The 17,387-nt window shown below is 48.8% G+C and overlaps 1 protein-coding gene across 2 annotated transcripts in view; it reads right to left on the bottom strand.

Annotated features, from left to right (window-relative positions):
* The window catches only part of LOC146188193 (sodium-dependent nutrient amino acid transporter 1-like), a 351,255-nt gene that overhangs the window by 51,975 nt on the left and 281,893 nt on the right, over window positions 1–17,387 (bottom strand). The window lies entirely within an intron of this gene.

Below are 17,387 nucleotides of genomic sequence, written 5' to 3'. Positions count from 1 at the left end.
GCAAAATAACTAAGCAACTCGGCGGCGGCGATAGAAAAAAGCGTTCTCGTCGATCGCCGAACAAAGAATGCTCGTCACACTCGTCAACGCTCAATTTAAAGGCTGCACAGAACAATCTAGATAACGTCGCAAACAGCTACCAGCACGGGCTGGAACATTGTTGAAAGGCACCCGAGTGGCCGGAACCTTCGAGACAGATCTCGGTGCATCTTGCGCTACAACAGAACTGATAAAGGTGTTACTCGCGACATCGAGCATTAACAAAGATTACGAAACTGATACGCGGTCCAGAATCAGAGTGATAAGCCTGTATGCCGGCGGCTGTTAAGAAAACAACAAATACTGTTTTGAACGTTTCGCGGCAATATATATGAACAGTTGACATTGAACTGACACCAAAGGAACAAAAACGTGCCTCGCTCTGCTGACACTGATTACATGTTAGTGTTTCGCTTCAGTCCAAGCTTGCTTGCGATTCGCAGAGCCGTGCACACTCATACAAGCCTACTTTAGAATGTGTTAAAGATCTTAGCTCTTTAACTGCCTATAATGTTATGGGTGCAACCAGTTTTTATTACTGTATCTGTATATCTGTTGTAGTTTTTGCATACTTGTCTTGCATGACGTTATTTGAGCATAGCAGTGTAGCTATTCTGTAATTCCTATGTTGTAACTGCTCCTACACCATTGCGCTCGAACCTCCACCGTGAAAACTTCGATGTATGCCAATGCTTGCCAACAATAGAGACGGACTGCCCAGAGTCCGTGAGATCCACGTCGTTCGTTGAAGGCGACAACAATGTCGAATGTTCCCGCTAATTGTGAAAAGAAAAGTACATTGCTCTGAGCGATACGACGATTCGCAACGGTAGGCTCTGCTATCCCTGAAGCAACACTGCAGTAAAGCAATCTTCAATCTACGCACGTCTCCCCTGTAAATAACCCTCCAAGCTATTCTCGCGAAGGTGCATAAGGAGTGAGACTGGGGACTGGTGCTCCGCACTGAACACTACAACGTAGAAGGATGCAATATGCAAGCATGCAATGCAGAAAGAAAGCACGGTACTTGCGAATACACCAGTGCAGGTGCGGCAATTTATGGATGCTGATGAGGCCTATATCGCAGTAAAATAAAAATGACCCCGAAGCACATGGAAGCCTGTAGATATTGTTCCTATAAGGAAATTATGAAAGCAAACGAAGCTCGGTCCTCACGACAATGATCCTCGCTTTAAAAGTAGTGCTCATCGAGCACTGTCGCCAGATCCGAGCAGTATTTTCAAAGTGAGGATGCCTCAGCGGCAGCTTCAGGAGTTTTTCGGTTGGATCTCGGGCTCGTGAGATCCCTTCAGGACAGGTTTATTCCAGGCGAACACTGGCCCGAGACACGTGTCAACTGCATCGAGCGCTGCGCTAGCAGGCAGCAGCGCAGCCAAGCTTACCGACCTATGTCGTTACTGCATACATCTCCCTTGACAGAAAAGCTGTCTCTTGGGAGGAATGACGCAACGTCCACTCGTGGTGTGCTGATGGGAGGCGTCAGCGCAGGTTGTTTGAGAATCTCCCGGAGACACGTCTGTGTGTGTTGTGTATCGCCATACAGAGATGTCTTGTACACGACGTCTTGTTTGTCTATTCTCTTTTGCAGGCTTGAGAAAAGGGATTAGACGGGTTCGATTTCGCCGTACAGTGCCGTTCCCGCTGTCAATCACATATCACCTGGGCTCTTTTGTGGGTGTCACCACGTTCCCTTTTTGCTTAAGTCTGTAACATAGACTTCATCACCTTCCAGAAGGTTTGGAAAATGCGGTATGCCAGGTTGTCCATCGTTGGACAACCTGTTGCTGTTCGCGGTATAGGGGAGAAATCCTGGGCCAGGGGGCGCTGCGCCGCTCTGTGCGTCAGCGCCCTCCATGGAGATCCCGTCAAAACCTACGCGCAGTGAGGCCGTGTCGTCTGCTCCCCGCCGCATAGAAAAGCATGCTGTCGTCTGCTCCGCGCTGCTTTCCAGCACGTGTTTGCGCGCGCACGCTCGGTTGTTTCTCTCCTCCTCCGGCCGCATTCTGGCCGCCGTCGCGCTCCAACAAAGGGGGCAAGAAAAAAAAACTGGAATGAAAAAGTGACGGCGCGCTTTTTCGCAAAGCTCGTGAAAGTGTTTTTCTCTCTTCTCTCTTTCGTGTTGAAACGATGGTTGTCGGTTTTTTTGGGGTATCTCGTACCGCTCGTATCTCGCACCTCTGTTTGTAACTGGCGGTGCCGCAGCAGCCATGGCGGAACCAAGTCGGCCTCAAGAAACAGATATATGTCATTAATGTCATCACTCGGCGCTTATAAAGAGAAAAGACATACGTTAATCGTTCTATCCTCATACGCGATCCTGCTTCGGGAGCTTAAAACTGCACATTCGCTAGAGGAGATAACTGAACTAGGGATTGCACAGCGTAGCTGTGGAATCAAGAAGACAAAGGTTTACTTGGAGAGATGTCCCCGCCTGCATGAAAAGTTGTCAGGCATTTCCTCGCTCTTCGTCTCGCGGAGAGGTGAAACTGCCGAAAAAATGGCATGCCTTGACTTCTCGTCAGTGATCCAGGTCGATAAGAAACCGCTCATCGTCAAAGGCAGATAAGTCATTGATTTCGGATGGCAGCGCCACAGCAGCGAACTCCCCCTGACCGCTGTCAGCAGGAACCAAAGGGTAAGGCGGCATGCTTCGTGCCTTTGTAGGGAACGCGTCCTAAACGCGCCGAAAGCAGGCACCACGGCGCCGGCTGCATCGCCTAAAACGTCTGTCCCCAAAAAGTTGAATAGGCCCTTTTCAAGTGAGCAGTCACAAATGGAACCCAACCAGCGCCCGGAGCACTCGTCGCTGTGTACATGCGTATCAATACCCTTCATTCTCTGAACAACATGGAAGAGACATCAAGAGATGCCGCCTCAAGTCCTTCAAAATACCTGTCGCTTGCCTCTGCCTTCGAGTACCGAATTCGCGTTCATGTTTTTTTTTTGTCTGAGCCTGCCAACAAGCGCTCTTTAAAAACAATGTCCGCGGCGATCAATTATTCATAATTTCTCACTTTCGAAAGCACCGACAAAGAGCGTGCCTCCAGCCAGCCTCTATGTCAGCCGGGGCACAGAAAAAAGCAAAAATAAGAAACACCACTGGCAAAGAGCGCCGGCTTTGCGCGCACAGACGCACGATCATCCCCCCTCATCCTCACTATCCTTCTCCCGCTCCACGGGCACGTGCGGCTGCCTGTAGCACGCGCTCCCGAGCGAGCGGGCTGCGCAGACAACGGAGACAGCCGCGCGCAGCTTGGGCGCGAATGCGCATAGGTTTTGTAGTTCCTCTCCGCTCCACTGGAAACCGAGCGCTGGCGTCGCGGAGCAAACTCCAGCTTTGGTTCCCTATTGGGTTTCAAAATTGAGAAGTTTAGAGATGTCTGGAAAATGGGGAACAAGACTTCCGGGAGTTAGAGGAAGCTTAGTCTTTGATCGCCTCCCCATAAATGGTTCGGAGGGGCTGTAGCCATTGTTCAGTGGAGTTGACCTGTAGGATAAGAGGGTCAAGTACTGGTCTTGGGTCTTTGTCATTGCAGTTTTGATGATTTTCACCGCAGCCTCGGTGCGTCCGTTGCTCTGAGGGTTGTGTGGGCGTAAAGTTAGGTGTTTAAACCCGTATTCCTGAGAAAACTTGGTGAAATCAGATTACCGTTGTCGGAGACCCAATACCACCTATGAAATACCATGCCGGGAGAAAATTGATTTACAGTGGTTGATCGCTGTAACCGATTACAATTTCTCTAGATGGGTGAGCTCCGGGCATCTAGAGCAAAAAAAATCTCTGATGAATACCCATCAGTGGCTGTGGAAGAAGAACAGCTCCATTGCAACTCTCTGTACGCCTTCACACATTCTTGACAATGCTTTATGCTGGTTTCAATGTCTTTGGCCACTGCTACCAACGGCTTGAAGTCTGTTTAGAACTTTAGATTGTGAACAGCTCGCCGACAAGGTAATCATAGAATTTCCCGCAAGCACAAACAAAGGCAAGAGCCTCTTTCTCTATTTGTGCATAGCGTTTCACCGTGTCAGATAGAAGCCCGCAGGCATAGGCGCTGGCTGAAACTTGCCACTGGTACGTTTTTTTCGAATCACTGCCCGAAAGGAAGAAGTGTCTGCATTGACAACTGTCTCCTTAGCAGGATCGTACAACCGTAGCACTGGGCGAGACGAAAGTAGCTGCTTCCATTTGTCGAACGCTTGCTGTTGAGGAAGGTTCTAAACGAATTCCTGCTTTTTAGACAGAAAACAAGTAAGCGGCTGTAGTATTTCCGCAAGGTTGGGTACAAAGCAGGAAACATATTGTTACGGTGAAATAGCAGAGGGGTGTTTATTTACAGTGATATGGTAATGGGATCAGGAACAAGGTGAAACCTACTAGCCCCCAGGCACCAACGCGTTTTTTTCCTCTTCTTCTCCCAGATCAGCACAATTCTTCCTCGTCGTCAGTGGCGTGACATTTCCCCCCTCTTCAGCCTAAGCCCTCTGGGCGTGTTCGTGATTTGTGCGAGGCTGGCACGGCTTCAAGCGGGCAACGTGACATAGTTCGGTTTTGGCAGACCGACGACCCGATGCTGTGAGGCGGGCTATTGCATAGGTTAAATCACTGATACGTTTGACAAGCACATAAGGGCCGTCATAGTGGGCCAAGAGTTTTTGATGTAGGCCACGGCGCCGAATTGGATGCCACAGCCAGACTAAATCGCCTACAGAGTACGTGACCCGCCGGTGACTGGCATCGTATCGCACTTTAGAACGTTCTTGTGGAGCACCAGACCATAATCGGGCGATTCTCCGAACTTCTTTGGCGAGACAGAGGGTCTCAGCCAGGCAGGGGTCTTCACGGCTTGTGAAAGGCAGGATAGTATCCAGGGAGTAGCGTGGCGGTCTGGCATAGAGCAGGAAAAATGAACTGTACCCAGTCGTCTCATGCGTGGCGGTATTAAATGCATACGTGATGAATGGTAGTATGGTGTCCCAGTTCTTATGCCCTGCGTCCACATACATGGCTAGCATGTTGATAAGCGTTCTGTTGACGCGCTCAGTCAAGCCATTTGTCTGGGGATGGTATGGCGTCGAGTGTCGGAAAGTTACGGCGCATAAACGCATGAGCTCTTCAACAACATCAGCAGTGAATTGTCGGCCCCGGTCAGTGATGACAATTCGTGGCGGCCCGTGTCGTAAGATGACTGAGTGCAGCAAGAAAAGCGACACCTGATGCGCCGTAGCAGATGGAAGAGCGGCGGTTTCACAGTAACGTGTGAGATAGTCCAAGCAGATTACAACCCAGCGATATCCATCCACGGACTTCGGAAACGGACCTACGAGGTCAATGCCTACTTGATCAAACGGTGCTGTCGGGGTCTTCACAGGGTGCAGCAAGCCAGACGGAGTTGCAGTTGGACGTTTGTGGCGTTGACATTGCTAGCAACTGGCAACGTATTGTTCAACCGTCGAGCGCATTCTGGGCCAGTAAAATATTTCTTGAGCACGGTGTAGTGTTCGAACCGATCCCAAATGCCCAGAAGTTGGATCATCATGCATGACACGCAATACGTCCGTGCACAACGTCTTGGGAACTACGAGTAGGTATCGCTGGCCGACAGGCGAATAACGCTTTTTCCATAGGAGGCCATCATGCACACAAAAACGGGTTGTAGGTACGTTGGCTTGGGCAAAGAGAGGCTGCAGACTGGTATCATTTTGCTGTTCCATTTTGAAAACATTCGTGTCGGGGAACGCTGGCTCGAGGGTCGATATATATTTGTCGAAATCGTCGCTTTCAGGTCCAGTCGTGGCCATTGGCATCCTAGAAAGACAATCTGCGTCTGCATGACGCCTCCCGGTTTTGTACACCACGGCAAAGTCATATTCCTGTAACCGGAGGGCCCAGCGTGCGAGGCGACCACATGGGTCTCGAAGGTTCCGCAACCAACAGAGTGAATGATGGTCAGTTACGATAGTAAACGAACGTGCGTACAAATATGAACGGAAACGCTGCACAGCGAAAACTACAGCTAGGCATTCCTGTTCGGTGACTGTGTAGTTTCGCTCCGGCTTGCTCAGGGTACGACTTGCGTACGCGATAACATGCTCTCGTTCATCGTGCCGTTGGACAAGGACTGCGCCAAGACCGATTTCACTAGCGTCCGTGTGTACTTCTGTCATTGCAGTAGGATCGAAGTGACGTAAGATGGGTTTCGATATTAAAAGAAACTTCAGTTGACGAAATGACGCGTCGCAGTCTGGTGTCCAGTCAAAAGTAGAGTTTTTGTGAAGGCACTTCAATGGGTAAGCAACGTCAGCAAAGCGATGTATAAAGCGTCTAAAATACGAACACAACCCTAGAAAACTGCGCAACTCCTTCACTGTCTGCGGGGGTTTAAAAGACTCAACAGCGGCAGTTTTCTGGGGATCCGGCATTACACCATCGCCATTGACAAGGTGTCCTAGCACCAGCGCTTGGCGCTCTCGAAAGCGACAATTTTTGGAGTTCCGAATTAGGGCGGCGTTGTGCAGACAATTCAAGACACGTACTAGACGGTCATTGTGTTCTTGGAAGGATTTCCAAATATGACGACATCGTCCAGATAGCAAAGACAAATGTCCCATTTTAAGCCGCGCAAAACTGTGTCCATAAAGCGTTCAAATGTTGCTGGCGCATTACACAGCCCGAATGGCATAACATTAAACTCATAAAGGCCATCTGGAGTTACGAAGGCTGTTTTTTTCTTATCCGCAGGGTCCATTGGAATTTGCCAGTAGCCAGATCTGAGGTCAAGACAAGAAAAATAGGACGCACAAGAAAAATAGGACGCACCAGAGAGACAGTCGAGGGCATCATCTATGCGAGAAAGAGGATAGACGTCCTTTTTCGTAACAGAATTGAGACGCCGATAATCGACGCAGAATCGCCACGAACTGTCTTTCTTGCGTACAAGAATAACAGGGGCAGCCCAGGGGCCAGATGACTCCTGTATCACCTTCTTCCGTAGCATGTCCTCCACTTGCTCATGAATGACTTTGCGCTCAGATGGGGACACGCGATATGGCTTTTGACGAATGAGACGAGCCGAACCAGTGTCGATGCTATGATGGGTCCGATGTGCAGGGCGAGAGGTTGGTCCATCTGTTTGAGAAAAGTCAAACATAGGCGAAAAAGGTAGAAGAATATCCACAAGAGTACGGCGTTGAGGTGAGCTGAGATCGGCGCTGATCATGCGGAAGATCGAAGTTTCATCAGCAGGCAGAGGTACGGTGGCACTCGTAGCATCTGTGACCAAAGCAACGACGTGGGGCGCATCGGGTCCACAGGAGGCAAGCTTCAATCCCGCTGGTAAAACTGCGGGCTCGGACGATGGATTGATGGTCCATAACGAGGCACTACCGTGATGCACGGATATCATACAGTGAGGGATAATTACATTTTCCTTCAGGCATGCTGAGTGAACTGGGTGCGCCATGGCCTGGAATGAAACCTTCTCAAGAAGTGGAACGGAGACGGGGACGAACATGGCAGACAAGGGCGGAACTACTGTGTCTTCGGTAATACTAAAAACTGTTTCTTCATCACGGCCACTTTCAAACAGTGTCGGCAGATACGAGCCATCAAAATGAACCTCTTGACTTCGGCAGTCCACGGTAGCACCACAAAAGTTCAAGAAGTCCATTCCTAAAATGATGTCATGCGTAGAGTGGGGTAAGACTATGAATTCGGCTTGAAAGACTGCACCACCTACAGACACTTGCGCACTACACACACCCAGTGGTCGCAACGCCTCTCCACTCACACCCCAAAACGTTGAAGCACGGTTATATTCAAACATCACTTTGCGTCCCAACAAGCGCCTAAACTGATTACTCATCACAGACAGAGTCACACACGTATCTACCAAAGCTAATGTACACACACCATCAATGAACACACGAATTTTGTTTTTGAGCATTGCAGTTGGAGGGATGTTGGCACACAGCACATTTCCAGCGGCCTCACCCCCATCGGTCGCGCTGGTTAGTTTTCCTGCTGGGGCGTCATGGAGCGCCGCCGCGGTGATGGAGAACGACGTGCACGGAAGGCGGGTGGAGGAGTAACACTTCGCTCAGATGCTGGGTAATGGTCACGGAGATTCCCGTTTTGGATGTTGTTGAAGTACCCACGGGGAGTATTGGATTGCTGGAAAACGGGGCTGTATTGCCGATTGTTGGGTACTGCTGGAGGCACCGGACGGTTATAGCGTGGCGGGAACCTACTGCGGCAGTACCTGGCGATGTGACCTTCGACGCCGCAGCGGTAGCATATCGGCGGGGAAGGTAGAAAATGCTGTTGTGGATAAGAGCAAGGAACAGCTGGGCGCGTCGTAGGTCTGGCTGAATGCTCATACTGCTCAGAAATCCTGGTAGATCGAATGGAAGACCTATGTGCACTTGGGGCAACGTCATACCTTGGGGCGTCAGGCATCGGCGCATTCCGGTTGGCGAACTGCACAGGAGGGTAGTCAATAGAAGCTGCAACTTCAGGAGCTTGAGCGAAAGACTGCACTGTAATCGCTTGTGGTGGTGAAGCCGGCCGTCTGGATACCCTCTGGACAGAGACCTCAGCAGATTCGTGCAGCAGAAGTGGATTGAGCCGCAGGAGTTCTTCCCGTACGATTTGTCGGATCGTCGACGGAAGATCTAGTTGCGCATGGTCATCAAGGCTGGCCACGGTAGGCACGTTGGCCAGCCGCCCAAATTTTGGCGCAATACGACGCGTTTTGAGAGCTTGAAAAGCGCGTATGTGTTTAATAACATCGGAGACGGTTTCAAGGGTGTCTTTAGCGATTAAAAAGCTGTACACGTCAGCCGCGATGCCCTTCAAAATGTGGCCGACTCTGTCTTCTTCGGGCATGTTGGCATTCACACATTTGCATAATCTGAGGATCTCTTCTGTATAAGTGGTACACGTTTCATCCGGCAATTGAGCTCTTTGAGCAAGGGTCTGCTCAGCCCGCTTTTTGCTCGGTACAGAGTCACCAAAACGCTGTTTTATCTCGGTGGCAAACCGTTCCCAAGTTTTCAAATTGTCTTCGTTATTCTCGAACCATGTCATAGCCGTGTGAGTTAGAAAGAAAACGACATTTGTGAGCATGGTGATAGGGTCCCACCGGTTGTACCGACTAACTCGTTCATAATGAAGTAGCCACTTCTCAACATCCTCACCGTCTTCTCTAGCAAACGGTCGTGGTTCCCTGTAAGGCTGGCAGGGAATAGTAGAGCTGGAGGGGGCAGGCCTGTCACCAGCCTGGCTTGCGGCGTCGCGGCTGGCACGGTTAGACTCGGTGTTGTCCATGATAGTTGGAAGTGGTGGCAGTCCAGCAAGGCGGCGACTACGTCGAAACTCCAGTTGGTCTTGCTGCGCCGTACTTAGGGATCGAACGGAGCACCTCCCACCAAGTTGTTACGGTGAAATAGCAAAGGGGTGTTTATTTACAGTGATATGGTAATGGGATCAGGGACAAGGTGAAGCCTACTAGCCCCCAGGCACCAACGCGTTTTTTCCTCTTCTTCTCCCAGATCAGCACAATTCTTCCTCGTCGTCAGTGGCGCGACAATATGTAGCCATTCCGAGAATCCTTTGCAATTCGCTTCTTAGTGGGACTGGTCATTTTTGAGATGGCTGTAACCTTTCTTAGTGAGAGGTACATTGGAACTCATTCTTGCGATTTCTCCGTGCCTGTCCGAAGAGCGTTGAAAAAAAGAGGACGTCGTCGGATGCGGTAGTTGGTAGCAGACATGGCCGAGCATCAACTGAACGTAGGACTTCCTGACTTTAGGTTTGGCAGGAGCCGCCAACTAGGGGTTCTCCTTTCATATGGGAGGGTGATATCAGAATCAGGCGTCCGAAACTCTTGCATTCACGTTATCTCTAGGCCACGCTGGACGTTCATATGGCTCGGTTAAAGCGGGGCTTTATATGTTGGCTGGTAGATTAAGCTATCGCGGCATCGCGAGGATGGGAGTCAAAACAGAGAGAAAGGGGCTTCGGACCGCCGTGCGATAGGCTTTCGTCTCATCGTACTTTATTAGTCAAAAGTGCCCCCTATGGAATAAATAAAGGTGAAACCATAAAGTACACTACTATGTGCAAAAGCCATATCTATCTTCAAGCCGAACCTAAACGTAGCCATGCAGATAGCTCTCGCGTAACTCCAGGTTTAAACACAAGCTAAACCACCGCTATTTTTTTTTTCATAGGGTTTAATTCCGTGTTGCTCAAGATTGTGACCCAGGAATGGGAGCTAGTCTAGGTAAAATTAGGCACTTGCACTTGCTCTCGTTTAGAGTAACACCTACTACAGTTATTCGTTGAAGAACGGTGCGAAGCATCTCGTAGTGCTCTGTTTCGTCTGAGCCCCATATAAGGATGTCGTCCATATAACACACAGCTCTCTTGACACCTTCCAGAATATTGACATGTGCTCCTGATTGTGCTCGGGAGCAGACGCAATGCCAAATGGAAGCCTGTTAAAAGAAAAAATCCCGAATGGCATGATGAAGGTAACTTCTTGCTGTCTACACTGAGTGGTATCTGCAGAACCCTGAATTGGCATCAAGCTTCGAAAACATCTTGGCCCTATGAAGCAGTCCGAGTGTATGCTAAACTGACGGAATAAGATGCCACTCTATCAGGACGTGCGGTTGAGATCAGTGAAGTTCACGCATATTCTAATGTCACCGCTTAGGTTTTAGACAACCATCGTAGGCGCACACCATTAGGCCGTCTATGACACCAATGTTTTCATTCGCTACAGTTCAAGCCTTGTTTTCCTGTAGAGCGGAATTAGAATTCGGGGATGGGAGCTGAAAGAAAATGCTTCGCACCTTCTGACGAAAGTTAGCATCTACATGTCTGATGACAGGCTTACCGAGTAAGGGAGTGTGGACATATTCAAGCACGCCGACATCTTGGAACGTTTCGCATCCATGGCAAGCGAATTAAAGGCGCTCTACGCCTTTAGCTGCGAGATGTCTCCCACCAGGACCATACAGTTGCCGAGGAGCACACGACAACGTAGGCTCATATGTCGGAGCATGCTGAAAATCGTAGATGGGAGGGCAGATTTGTCGGCGCCTGTATTGATCCTAAATTTGATAGGTTGGCCTTGCACGAGGATCGTTGTCTCCCCTGTCGACATATCGAAAAACGAGACGGTTCCGAGAAATGCAAGACAGACGTGTAATGGCCCTTCTTGTGGCAGCCCTTGCATACCTGTTACCGCACTGGGCACAGCGAATGCGGTTGTCAGTCTTTTCCACACCAACGAATCAAAGCCAGAACTTCGTTAGCTTACGCGGCAGTGGCTTTTATTCAAAGTGCTCTGCCATCGTTGACGTGACTAGCGCTTGTCGGATGCCTGATGTGCTGTCTGCCTGAAGCAACTTTGTTGAAGGTCTGCGTTTCGGGGTGAAGCTCGACTTGTTGCTGACGTATGCTTTTGGCCTGCCTTTTGTACTCAAGCGCCTTCTGGGGAGTAAGATCAGCGTCAAGTTGTAGTCTCGCTGACAATTTCTGATCCTGAATGCCGACCAACAGTCTGTCTCGAATCAGTTCGTCTCAATGGTGCCATATTCACAGTTGTTGGAAAAATAGGGAAGCGCAGTCCCGAAGTCTTCCACTTATTCGCCGTGATGTTGGACACTCGTGTTGAAGCGTGCCCGTTCATAGATGACGTTGCGCCACGGTAATGAAGCTGTCGAACTGCTTCACGACGAGTTTTATGTTCTGGACGTTCTAAACGGCAAGTTGGAAAGTGCCAAAGACGTCATCAGCCTGGTCGCCTATCAAGTAGAGCAGCGTGTGCACTTGGTGCGACGCTGGCTTGTCGCAGAGACCGGATGCAGTGTAGAAACGCTCAAAATGCTTCCTCCATTTCAGTCAGTTCGCAGGTGTCGTAAAGCGGAAAGCCTCGGGTGGTTGTATGACGAAAGATGTTATGTTGTGAGCAGGTAGTCCAGGCAGTAGGCGCTACTGTAACGTGCGTCATTGAACATGGGATAGGAAGCAGCCTTTCTGCATGTGGCTTAGCTTATTTTGGGAATTGATCCGCTTCTGACACAATGTTGAGATGCTAACAGGACAGGTTGATTATACGAGCAGTGTGAGGCGGGGCTTCTCACCCAGCTCAGTGGATTTCTCTGAACTTGTTTGCGACTTGTACTCTTGTCTTCGATTTGAACTATTACCTCAGGGACGTTTTCTCTCTTTATTACTCATCCTCTAACTACGGCCTCAGGCCTTTCCCCATCAATAAAAGTTCATTCATTCTTTCCTTCATTCATTCATTCACCCGCCGGGGTGGCGCAGTGGTTACGGCGCTCGACTACTGTTCCCAAGGACGCGGGATCGAATCCCGGCCTCGGCGGCAGCTTTTCGATGGAGGCAAAAAGTAAGGCGCCCGTGTGCTGTGCGATGTCAGTGCACGTTAAAGAACTCCAGGTGGTCGAAATTTCCGGAGTCCTCTACTACGGCGTCTCTCATAGCCTAAGTCGCTTTGGGACGTTAAACCGCACAAACCAATCAACCATTCATTCATTCATGGCTGACACTGGCACGATCACGAGACACGTGCCAGACGCAGCGAACGCGTGCGAGCACGCAGCAGCGCAGCCAAGCTAACGGGCCTAGCCACTGCATGTGGGTATACCGCCTACAACGAACAGCGCATTCACACTCACCACATCCCGCTGACAGCTTTCACTGCCCATTTAGCGACTTAGAAGTTTTTCCCGCACGTGCAATATTTTTTCCTCTTCCTTATGTGTTAAAAGGAGACGAAGGTGAGATGATCACTATGAGTTTCAACTAATCACCGTAATTCAAACTCTAGGTTCAGGGTTTTCTTTTTATTTGGCATCGTAATTTGTCATTTCCAGAGTGCGCGCATTCTTCACTAAAGCTGGAATGGAGTGCACTTGCAAGAACTGAACCCTAAGCTGGCTTCGAAAAGAAACGAGTGGTGTTGATGTGAAAGAATTAAAAAAAGAAGTCTAAGTGGGCTTTAACTCTCGCTGTCCAGCTGAGGGCATTCCCGAATTTTACCTGACATCTTAGACGTTGACAGCTGGCGCTCCAAATTGGTAGTGAGAACGCTCAAGATGGCGCTGGCCTTTGAAGCGTAGCTGCTGTTGAGCGCTGCGTAATATTAAATGCTCAGCCTCAATCAATTACACTTGACAGATGCCGCGAACAACCTCGTTAGGGAAAAGTATATCAATGAAGTGACTTGCAGCTGATTTGCTGTATGAATTTGCGTATTGAGTCCTGTTTCTTTAGCTCACAAAGCATGGCCAAGGCAACAAATGGCGAACGCACTCTTGATCACAGTTTCCATGCTTGCGAGCTTAATCAGCAGCTGATTTCTCAAATCCGCGTGCATAAGTTAAACATTGTCTCATATTCTTGCCCAACCAAGAGACCATAACTGCAGATTTACGCTTGCACACTTCATAGAATTCAGCGCGAAGCTAAACCACAAATTTCCTCAAGAAGGTAGAAGACAAATTATTAGTGTCCTGGTCTTGCTTCTTTCTGTTTTCAGATTCGCCGCGATAAATTTGTATCAGTATTTCGTCCAGTGAGGTAAAGTATATTTGTCTCGACTTTCGAGAGGCGTTCGGGGATGAAAAAAACGAAAAACGTTCCGAGTGCGCACGTACTTTTCACACAAAAACGGGCACATAATCCATTGGCCTAGTTGTTTTAGCTTCCCAGATCTGTACTTTCTGCATTCGCCAAGGTAATCGCGCTGGAAAACCTAGGTACTTCCCAGCCAATGTAGAAAATACGTTCATTAGCGAGTAACTATGATACGTTTTCGCACGCCCTGGACATATTCAGACCTTATTTTGTTTAGAACTTCTCCATCTGGGAAGCATTTGAGTGCCTAACCAGGATGCTTCCAGAGGGACCAGGAATGTGTTCTAGTTATACACGTTTGTATTTAGATGAAGGCACACCATGAGGAGAGACAGAGAACTTTCTTCGTTTTGTGGTTCTCAGAGCATTCTCAGAAAGAAACTAATAAACTATTAATCAGGCTGTTGCGCTCCAAGACAGCAAGCCTAAACGTCAAACACACTGTTTTTTTAATTACTATCGTGTTTGTCTAGACGCATTACGGTAAATGTTTTATAGTTCTTTCTTCTAGCGCTCTCACTTTGCTTACTGCTTGAGTGAGTTTGCAAATGCAGCGCTACGCGAGAGTTGTGAGCGAGATCTGTGCGCGAAACCTGCCATATTCCGTGAGAATCAGCGAGGTGTGTTTATATAAAAAGAGGATCGGACACCGGGCCGCCTCTCACTGCATTTAATACCCAGCTGTCCTCACGTCCTCAAAATACCAACATTACACTGTGTCTCCCTCATCCGGTCTCAGTTCAAAACGTCTTCCTCGTCGCTCCGCTTGCAGATTCTTGCCGAATCTGCAACATGTGCTCTTGTCTACTGTTCCCGCCATCTGCAATCCCACACTTGAACGCGGGCCAAGGAACGCCGCGCGACAGGAGCTATGGTGTTCAAACTTAAACTTGCCGAAGAAAGTGTGGCAGATACTGCGCCTTTCCTTTCCTGTAAACCAATTATAATTGTATGTAGCACTGCAGCGAACGCCGATAAAAGGCAAAAAATGAGAGGCAAATGAAAGGAGAGGAAGGGTAAGCTTTCGCCATTCTCCTTATTAGAAACATCTAAAAGACCCTCTTGTTTTGTAAGCATGGTATATCATGCTAGTGCTGCATTGTTCACGGCTCAACGTACAAACTCTGAGTGGTGTTTTTGTGATTTGTCATGACCTTCAACATAGAAGCGATACAGCCGCACAAATTTATTCTGGACTGTTAAAAACAGTGCTCACTAGATGGGGCATCTTTTTTTTTTTTTTTGAGGTCAACTGATCACGCAGTTTGACCTCAGGCTAGGCGAGAGGAGCCGGTGCCGCTTTTATTCGCATGCGTGGCACACGGAGCCGGGAACCAGTGGCACTCGCTACTTCTGGTTCTCACACCTGCTGCCTCTTCTTCGCACACCTGCCAAACTTTCTTCGCGCCAGTACACGTCTCCACAAATATACAACATTTACTGACACAATGTCACAAGCCTTCCAGTACCCTGCCTAGAATTTCCCTCCACCGCCGCCGCTGGCCATCTCGCTCGTCTCCTGGGACCTCGCCGATAACTTTGTCTTCTAGTCCCAGCTGTGGTGTCCTTGAAGTTCTCGGGCCGCCATGGAGGAGTCGTGGGCTGGAAGTGGTTCTTTGGCTGCGTTTCCTTGGCATTCGCGCACAGCTATAGAGGAATTAAATCGCAGCACATTTTGTCTCGCTATGCTTAATCGAGCATCATGTCTGTGAACTATAGGCTAAGCCGGATTTTACCCCAGCAGCCACCACCCGTAAACTCACTGTAAGGAAGACCGAGACCACCCAATTCCAGCAAAACTTTACAGAGAATATATTCGGACATGTATGCCAAATCTGCCACAACCCATGGTTCCTTCGTGATTTATACCCAGAGAGATTTTCCGTGTCGCCCACGCTCCCATGATTTTATCTAATACTCGATATTTGGTTCATTAGAGTTGGATGGTTGAACCTCCTCTCTTTTTTGTAGACAGTGGTAGACAGGCTACTACTAGGCCACGCAGGCATAGCAGTACGCTCCCTTTAAAGCTGGCCTTTATATCTCGTTCCGTGGCCATTCACCTAATGCGACAGATTGCGAACCAATAAACGCTTGCCTTATGAGGGGCCAGTCCCTTTTCCGGAGAGAAATATGCAGTGCCCGCTTCGAGACGCCTCTTCGTGCTTCTTTCTAGTGTACGCCCATTTTAACCTCAGTCTGAAGGCTCAGGCCTTACACTAACATAATATTTTTGGCGATGTGGTGAAAGCTTTTTAGGGAGGCTTAAGCTCTGGCTTTATTAGCAGGACGTCGTAGCCTTAATGGCTCCCATCTGTGGCTCCCCCTGCAGTTCCTGGTTTGCGTAGATGTAGGCTCTGTTGGATTAATTACAGGTCAGTCACCTTCTGTTTCTAATACCCAATACAGTCTTATTACAATACAGTCTTAACTACGGCACTATCCGGTTACCAGTCGTAAGCGACCATATGGAGCTCCACTTTAACCAAGAATGGCGAACGCGAAGGCAGCATGACTTACTCGGCATCCAGGAGCCCTGGGAGGTTTAATGCTATCTCACCTTCCCTCCTCTAACGAGCAACCCCAAATTGGCACATCTTCATAACTTTGTGAGGCATGTGGTATCGTTACTCGGACTACCCATCGGAGAATGAGGTTTCAGCCATGTCACGTGCATGCCACCTACAACATGCCTAGCCATGACCTTGACTTTTCCCTCACAGCGCAAACGGCGCTGACAACGCCTACACTGGGTTTTAACGCGCAGCACAGAAAATCCGGCCTCGGCTTTGCGTTATAAGTGGCATATCACGAGCTTGCCGCTGGAAGGCGGTAAATGGCAGCTTACATGGCCTCGCCCTGACTGGACATTTAACGTAGAAAGACGGACTAGTTGGTCTTGATAAGTAGAGTGCATATGTTGTCAGCGCAAAATTAAAGACAGGACTAAAGGAGAAAGACAAGGGATAAACGCTGACAAGGGACAAGGAACAAAGGAACAAAGCGTTTGTTCCTTGTCTTTCTCCTTTAGTCCTGTCTTTAATTTTACGCTGACAAAATATGCACTCTACTGACTAGACATAATTTTTTAAGGAAAGCCTTTAATGGCTCATGTCGTCGAGGACAAAATGTCCCGTTTTTGCGGCGGCTCTGATTGGCCGAGAAGGGATGACGTCATAGAGGTCTCGACCAATCACAGAGCACCACCACAGTATGCGCGAACGCGTGCCTTGTATGGCCATATATGACAATCAGCGATAAATTACTAATTAGAGAAGTAATAATTTTTAATTAATTAATTCCTAATTCACGGTACGAAATGTATGTACTAATCAACTAATTTAATTATAATATTTTAATTGCATACCTACTTACTAAATTTAATGAATAAATTAATTACTGATTAGTACCAGTTGCGTAGCAGAATGCAGCACTCAGGCTTTGGCCTTTCACTACTTTAGTCGCTAAAGTTCCTCGTAATTTTTTTCTGGTACTGCGAATTATAAGGACAAGGCATGTACCCGTGGTGTTGAAGTTGTACAAGTCATTCGTTGTGTAGGACATCATACGCTCTGTTCCCTTCCATTCTCGCGTATTTCTCTCAGTCATTCTGTCACCTTGTCGCACGACTGGCTTACAACCATACACATCC

This window comes from Amblyomma maculatum, chromosome 5, assembly GCF_055883805.1.
Source record: "Amblyomma maculatum isolate TAMU_Amacu chromosome 5, ASM5588380v1, whole genome shotgun sequence".
In the NCBI taxonomy this organism is placed as follows: Eukaryota; Metazoa; Arthropoda; class Arachnida; order Ixodida; family Ixodidae; genus Amblyomma; species Amblyomma maculatum.
Note: the sequence above shows the minus strand (reverse complement) of the source record. Positions and strands in the feature narration are given on the sequence as shown.